Here is an 8,407-nt window from a genome sequence, read left to right as displayed (position 1 = left end):
TCTGTCCAGAGAACTCTGTCTTTACACACTAGAAGCCCTAACCCCTGGGGCCTGCTGACTGCGACAGATAGAACAGCTCTCTGCAGCAGTGTCTGCTGGAATGTTTTTTAATTATCTCTGGAAAGTATGGACTGTGTATCATCATTAACTGGACTAAACACTGACGGTCAGTGAGTCAGGTACCAGTAAACGGTGCAATTAACAGCCAGAGGAGAGAAGTGTATTCAATCTGAAAGCTTTCTTTCTCAATCCATCTCCACTCATCACCCAAAGTGCTGAGCAGAGGACTTTTACTTTCAATTACATTAATCAGGTTAATTCCAAGTTAAAGTCAACATTTTAATCAAGAGGCAGGGAAGTAGAGGGCTGAGGGGAAGAAAGGAAAGAAAAGAAGGGCAAGAGGAAGCAGGAAAGGAAAGGTGCAGGGAAAGAAAGCAAGAAATTAAAGTGATAGGCACCATTGAAAAAATAAAATTAAATAAATAAGGAATAAGCTTTTTTGTTGGCTTTTATGTTAAACCCTCTAAACTAAAGGGGTTAGCATTTACCTCCAGTGTAACTTTGGTATACTGGGCTGTTGCAGGGGGAAACTGGAATATATCAGAGCAGCTTCAGGAATGCTGCATTTTATGGAAAGGACTGTCCATAGAAATATCTCTTCAAAAGACTCTGTAATGACCCGAGTCACAGACCCATAACACCATGACTTCTGTTTGCCCAGGCATAACTCTCCTGCATGCCCTCTAAAGCTTAAAAATATTGCATGCCCAGAAAAAACTAGTGCTCCATCACACTGAACAGGAGTTCCACCGGCACCCACAGCTGAATCAATGGCATTAGGGATCAGGTACTAATGACTACAGAAATATGGCATTAAGTCTTTCAAAGAAGCCTGCTCAGGTGAGCCCATTTTATGTCCCTGCCAGAGATTTGTTTATCTAAGTGAATAGTTAGAGATGCCCAGCTTCCACTAGATTTCAAAAGGATCTGGGAGCCTAATTTCTTTGAGCTTCTTTACTGATCACATTTACAAATTATCCAGATTTGCAATATAAAGGATGCTGAAAGGTTCATCTGGGCTGAAGGTCCTTACTCTTGCCAGATGAAATGTAATGTGTGTGGAGTAAGAAGCAGAGATTTAAGAGTTTTGGCTTTGGCCCATCACACCCTTTGTTTCAGAGTTGCATTAGTTTACAGAGAAAGTTCAAGGTGCAGCTCCTGTTCTACAGAGCCCTACTGAAGCCTGAGTCCTGAGGAGCAGTCTCACTGGCTGTGTGTTTCATGACTATCTCCTGGACAGTGAACCTGCCAGTGCTTAGACTGAATCATTCATTCTGGGCCTGAGCAAAGTCTGTTAATCCTTGGCTCACAGCACAAAGTTTCTTCTCTTGGAGTCTTGAACAAAAGTCAGAGGGACATTCAGTACATGGGGAAATGGAAGCTGGAGGAAAGCAAACCTTCTGTAGGAAGGAAGCTATGATAGAACAGATTGACTGCCAGGAACACTTATTCACCTCCTGACTCTAATACAAACCTTGGCCTTGGGTGAATCGTTTCTCCCAGACACATTAACCTTGCAATGGAGACAGCAGTGCCACTGCTGTTACCTTTCCAAAGCACCTTGACCAAAAAAAAAGCTGTAATTTAGCATTATTGTTATTATATTTTATTATTAATGACAATTTTTAATTAAAATCCTCTTAGGACCATGTCACACCTTTGAGCCAGCTAGATCATATCTTTGACATCTCTAAAAAAATCAGGATAATCATACATTAGGAATTCAGAGCAACAAAACAGTGCAAAGGGATTGAGAAGCACACAAGGGAAAGATATACATATAAAGTGAGGAAAAGCTCACAATGTGAAGATGCCTGTATGTGCTACCTACTAAAATTCAAGCTTTGGAGTCTTTGAAACAGCAGCAGGCATTGTGGTTCTGTTCCCATCTTGTGAGGTTCGATAGCATAATAAGAACCACAAGCCCCAACTGAGCAGAATGGTACCTACTTTTGGAAGGAAGCAAGAGACAATGAAAATGTTCCCAAAAGCCATCAGGAGCAGAGTTCCAGGACTTTCTCCCCAGCAGGAACTCAGTTCCAACTCTTCTGAATTTACATTTTAAAAAGTGACTTGCTGTTTCACTTGAATAAGGAAACAAATCATGCAAAAATAGGAAGACTGGAGTAAATAAAATAAGAGAAAGCAGTTAATTAGCGGGTCTGATCAAGAATGCCCTGCCATGCTCATTCTTCCTCCAGCCTTCCCCATTCCCACTCTGCTCAGAGCTGCACTGCAGCAGTAGAGGCCCCTGTGTGCCTGCTCCCCTCACCTCAGCTCACCAGCTCAGCTCTGCAGCACAGCCGGAGCTGAAACAACCCCCTGTGACACCTTAACCAGCACTCCTGAACACCAGTCTCCCTAGAAACCTCTCATTCTTTTCCCTCCTTCTCACTATCACAGCAAGAAAGCACTACAGGTTTCAGCAGTGACAGGAAAACACCTCTTTCCTTAGGAGTAGGAAGACAGGTAGGAATGTGATGATTTAGCGGATTAATTTGGGATCCCAACAGATTGTGTACTGATAAGGAAATGCTGCCAGGTTGGTGAAAACAGCAAACACCCTTTGCCTGGAGGCAATCTCCTGAATCTGAGAATCAATGCTGAAGTCAGCCAGGGCCACCAGAAGCGTGAATTTTGTCACATGAGGGCTGTAGCTCTGGGCACACGATTCTGCTCCTGAATATGCTACTGAACTCTTCGTAACCACAGCTCCATCACTCCGCCACACCTGGGACCTCTCCTAGGCTGGACACCTCTCATGGAGCAACTCTGCAAAGAAGGGCTTAAACCCTGACAGTTGGCAGAACCACACCTGAAGATGCAATAATAATAGCAAAAATGGAGCTATAGCCATAACTTGCTTCACTTGGATTCACTAGGAAAGTACAGAGCTCAGTGAAGCTTTTCTGTTGCGGTTGCAAAACTGGTATGTCATCCTGGTGTTTCTACATCATTAAAATCTCTGCATGTACATATGGCTTTACCACATGCCTGCAGATAGCCCAGTTCTTGACAGGCTGATTCTACAGACCATTGAAATGCTACTAAGAATACGGCACCTTCCGATATAAAAAAAAATAACCCATACCCTGAGTGCTGAGGAACTCCTACATGCACCTCCATTGACAGGGCAATCCGTCACATTCTAAGTTGCAGGTAAGGAAATCAAAACATACAACAAGAAAGAGTGATTTTCACAAAAAGGCTCAACTCTTATGATCTCTTCTTTCTATTCAGCAGTCCTATCCCTCAGGATCCTCAAAACAAGGTTAGGCTGCTGTGTTCACTAACCTAATTCACTGCCAACTGTGTCGAATTTCACATTCCCCACTATGGCCTTCCTGGGGCTCAAATCTTCATCTTTTGCCCTGCACATGCACCTGGTGACTTATACACCTATCTTACTGTGTGCTTAGAAACTGGAGCCACATTGCCATGATGCCTGCTGATTCCACTCATCCTGAGGCTCTGGGAAATGATGTGGACTGGAAAGCAGAATTAGTGTTCCTGAACCTATTGGCAGAGCTCCCATTTCAATGTAGTCCAAGGAAAAACTGTAAATCATAGCTCCCAGAGATGGAAAATGTCTGGGAGGTCACATCCACCTCTGAACACACTGCACCTGCTGAAGGCTTAAGGGTCCTCAAAACGCTGCTCTCCTCAGTACTGTGGGAAGTTCTAGGGAGAAAAAGAAGACTCTCCTGTTCCATTCCCTTTTCTTTGCCAAGAGGCTCTTGTTGAAGGATGGGATATTGATTCTTCTCCCTCCAGCCTCTCCAGCAGTACAAGGCCTTGGCCGGATGGAGTCAGACTCAATCATAATTGCATTTGCATAATACATTTTACCTTTCTCTCCTCTGCTGTAGTTTTCTGAACTTGCCAAGTTGCAAGCTGACCCTGTGAGCCAAGGTGTGATTAACTGAGAAATTCACAGCAGCGCCACTTTAATCAAAGGGGACAGAGGTTACAACAGCTCAATATTAGCGATAACCAGCCTTTGATCCACAGAGCTAGGCCAAGCCTGGCAGGCAAGCTGTGAGGAAATGCACCGTCAGGGCTTTTGTGGGGAAATAATACCTTATTAACCCCTTCATTTAACCTGCTGTGGGTGAGCAGAGAGAATCACCAGAAAAAAACTCTCTTCCAGAGTCTTAATTACAGCCCACAAAGCTGCTGCTTCTTAAAACTATACCCAAAGGTGTTAAATTCCAGAAAAGAACCACCTCCATCTCACAAGACCTACAGACTGATTTGTGAGGGCAATGACAGCTTCTAAATGCTTCTGCTTCTATTCTAGACTGACCACCAATGTCAAGCCCAGCAATGAACTGACAGAGACACAGCCCAGGCTATCAGCTTTTAGCAATTCCCTACAGGTGCACACACATGGGCAATGTTTCCAAGTCCACTCCCCACTGCTGCAAAGCCCTGACCAAGTCACTCAACCCTCCCTTTCCCTCACTTCTACTCTTTTACCTGAGAAAACACCATTTCTTAACATGGAGTTCCAGTAGGATCTACCATAATGCAGCTAATCAGATCAAAATTTAATTGATTACAACTTCAACAAATAATTAGAGATCATTCTCATAATCAGGTTGTACCAAAGATAATACGACATCTAAACAATGGGAGAAGTACTATTTAATAAGAAATATCTTAAATTCAATATGTAGTCCTAAAACAGAAATCAGATGCAGATATCTAAGGGGATAAGAAAGTCCCAGTTTTGGTAACTATAGAGAAATTTAAAATTCTCATTTTCTAAAAAACTTCAAATTTTGAAATTTGTATGGCATGGGACTGGAAATAATCCACACAGAATGAAATCTATAATAGAATACATTTCCTGGCAAAAACAAATTTGGATCAATCAAAATGTTTTATTTCAATAAAATAATTTTTTAAAAATTAATTTTCTGATTTAAAATCCCTATGAATATTAAAGAATCAAATATCTTTTTGAAAAAATTAATTTCAAATTGAAAAACACTTTTTGCTTTTGAAGAAGTGAAATGGAAGGTGACAATTCTACCAACAGGCTTCCGTCAAAAACTTTCGTCAAACAAAATATCAGTGAAATTGACATTTCAGAGATAAGTTGCTCTTTTCAAATAAACACTCTTCTCTGGTAGGAAACACTCTTTTGAAACCAATCCATTCCCTTAAATATCTTTTTTGGAGAGGACACAGAAAAAGGAAGTGCCATCTTCCTGAATGCTTTTTATTTACCCTCTCTTACCATCTTCCCTCAAATGATGACTTGGCCAGAGAACCAGGAAGAAGTCTCACCTCTCCTGCACAGACCAAAAGGACACAAAGTTTTCTAATCAGGACTTTGGCCCAAGATTCTTTAAGTGAGGGAGGAGCTGTCTTTAAATGGGACCAGCAAGGGTGAAGAAATTAGCTCATATACTCCCAAAGCAATGCATTGTGGAGTCCAAGTACTCTGCCACTGAAAATCAGACTTCCCAGTACAGTCATGTTACAATTTTGGGTCATGACTTTAAAAAAAAATTACTTGAGCCCATTTTTGAAGGATTATCTCTAGATACTTCTAGGAGCCCTCATTTTTGAGAAGGAAGGGTCTGAGAACCACACATCTTTCCCAGACTGTTATTATGACTACAGACAGCTGTAGGCAATTGTTTTGTTTAACAGGTGACTAAAGCTCAGCAGACCCTCTCCAAAGGCACACCTTAGCTGGGAGAAGTCAACTCTCATCCTGTGGATCACAGTTCTATAGGTCTCAGCTCCTCCCATGCCACTTTCTCCTCATCACTTCCTGATGGACCATCCTCTGCTACTCCCACCACATCTATTTACCTTCTTTCTCTTCAACGCCTTGGTTTTGTGTCTTATTCACACCTACATGAAATGTTTCTAGAAACACTGAAGGAAGCAACAGGAAATCGCATTCTGACAGAAGGAAAGGCACTTCACCAGAAGCATGATATATACCAAAAACCTACGTTGCAGTTTCTAACCTCTCCCCTGTACCTCAGTAAAACAAACAAACATCAGTTACCTGTAACATGGACCGACCCTCTGACCCAGAAATGCATCCCACTGGTAGAGGATAACAACAGATATCACACCAAGCCCACTCAGCCCATTGACCTCTGCTTGCCTGTCTTCCAGCAGAAGCCTTTGGCCACTTCCTCCCCCATTCTTCTCTACCCCCCTGCACATCCAGTCATTAATTGATCCCTGATCATCTCACAAATATATTTCCTTCTCTCCCCAGGGCAGGTCCACCCACTTTTCCCTGTTCTCTGCCATTAACATGGGTCTCACATCACCATGCACAGCAGCACACACACAGCTCCAAACACCTCAGGGCAGGCACATCATTTCCAATTGTGAGCAAATGCTGTTGGTTTTCATTAATCTGCAGACACTATATTTGCCAATTTCTCCAACTTTTCTTTCTCACTCTCTCTTTCTGCTCCGAGGCAGGTGAGTGCATCAATTTTCTTCTCATCTGTGGCAGTTAAATTAAATGGAATCGGCCTGATTGCTGAAAATCAAAGAGAAGGCTGATAAAGCAATTAAATCCCTCTAATTCCTCCCCTTGAAAAGGTGCAGCTTGGCTCAGAAGCTAATTAACTTCATAATGAAAATCCTTCTTCACCTTTTTAGGCTTTCTTTCATTCTTTTGGTAGAGGTGGTAGGTTGCCTATAGAAGAGGGATGTTATAGTCATAAGCATGGCACCCTTGAACATGGCAGACAACTGGGTGTATGCATCACAGCAGAGTCTTTCCAAGGGCCTAATGTGAGCCAGTTCTGCTCTGTAGGACCAGAATATGCTGTGGTGTTTGCTCTTGACTGTACAAAAGATCCCAGGATATAACTTGTTTGTCAGTAGCTTTCAGGTTTACCCTGTGCCCAGCCCATGAAGACTATCAAAGCCTAATCTCTTTGTAACAGCTTCAGCTACAGCAATTTTAAGTTTCATCTCTGGGAGTCATTAAATTTCTCATACAACAAAACAGCAGCTTCACATTAGACAATTAATCTTAATTGTTACAGTCATAAAAGATAGGTAGGCACAGATCTTTAGAACTCTGCACTCCATCTTCCTTACTCCAGTTCTACTTTGCATTTCAATATTTGCTCCTTCCCATTTTCAATTTTTTGGGAGTTGGCTCTCTCAGATTTTAACAGGTATCTTTCAATTCTCTCACAAGTAAGAGAATTTTCAGCTCATGCTATGCTATGCTCTGTTTTTCTCTGATCATGCTCTTCCCGGTACCAAAGTACCCCACATTATTCTACATCCAGTCACAATCCAGAGTATGAGTGGGATCAAACTCCTTGTGCTCCAGGACAATCCACCCTAGTCGTGAAGCTCATAGAAGTGATGTATTTCAATTTCCATCTGCCAGGATCTATTCAAAGGAGCACTGTTGCAGCAGTACTCTGGCATGCTGAATCTCTAGGCAAAGCCTGGTCCTTCACCAAAGCTTAATCCCTTTAATTCGTCAACCTGGGAGTCAGTAACTCCAGTGAAAAGTTAAGGGGACAAATCCCTTTCAGTATCATGCCACTTAACTATACAGAAAATATTACAAATGTATTGTAATACCAATATACAAGGGGAAGACAACTGGTGTTCATGACATATCTCTGTACACCCTGACATCTAACTTTCCACCAGGAAAACCTGTATCAATGCTTCTACTTTCCAGCATTATTCCTGCTATTAGAAATCTGTGTTTTAGGTTACATTTGCATCTCCTTTTGTTATAAAATCGGCTTCAGTTTTCCAGGTTAAGTAACTCTTTGCTAACTCCTGCTAATTTTTGCCAAATACATAATTAATGTATTCTGTATATTACCATTCACCAAAATTTTGCCAAATATGAAAGGAAGTATATTCTACTAATATTAATGGCAATATCCTATCACCCCTGGGAAAGGTTAATTTTGCTGTTACTTTTATCTTTCGTTCAGAACTGAAGAGGGAATTTTGCTTCCTAAAAATAATTAACTGACCTGTCACCTGTCCCTGATGAAACTTGCCATGGGGTTTTTAATTACCACAAATGTTCTGATCAATGCTGCTGTACCACATGCAGAGAGCAGCTCTCTTAAAATAATGTAGAATGCCCAGCAAAGCCTTGAGACCGTCTTTTGTCTATAGTGAAAAGTCTAGTTTTCATTGTATTTGGGAACATCTGATTTACAGGACAGAAATGCTTTACAGCATAGAGTTTAGACTAATTCTAGTTTTTACTTAGACTGCTATTTGCCAGGACCTCACAACATTATAAAGAGAAATATTTTGTGCATCCCCTGTTAACTCCTCAGCACTCTCCTCTCTGGAGGAAGCACTTCTG

This window comes from Motacilla alba, chromosome 6 (assembly GCF_015832195.1).
Source record: "Motacilla alba alba isolate MOTALB_02 chromosome 6, Motacilla_alba_V1.0_pri, whole genome shotgun sequence".
In the NCBI taxonomy this organism is placed as follows: domain Eukaryota; kingdom Metazoa; phylum Chordata; class Aves; order Passeriformes; family Motacillidae; genus Motacilla; species Motacilla alba.
This window is presented reverse-complemented; position numbering follows the sequence as displayed.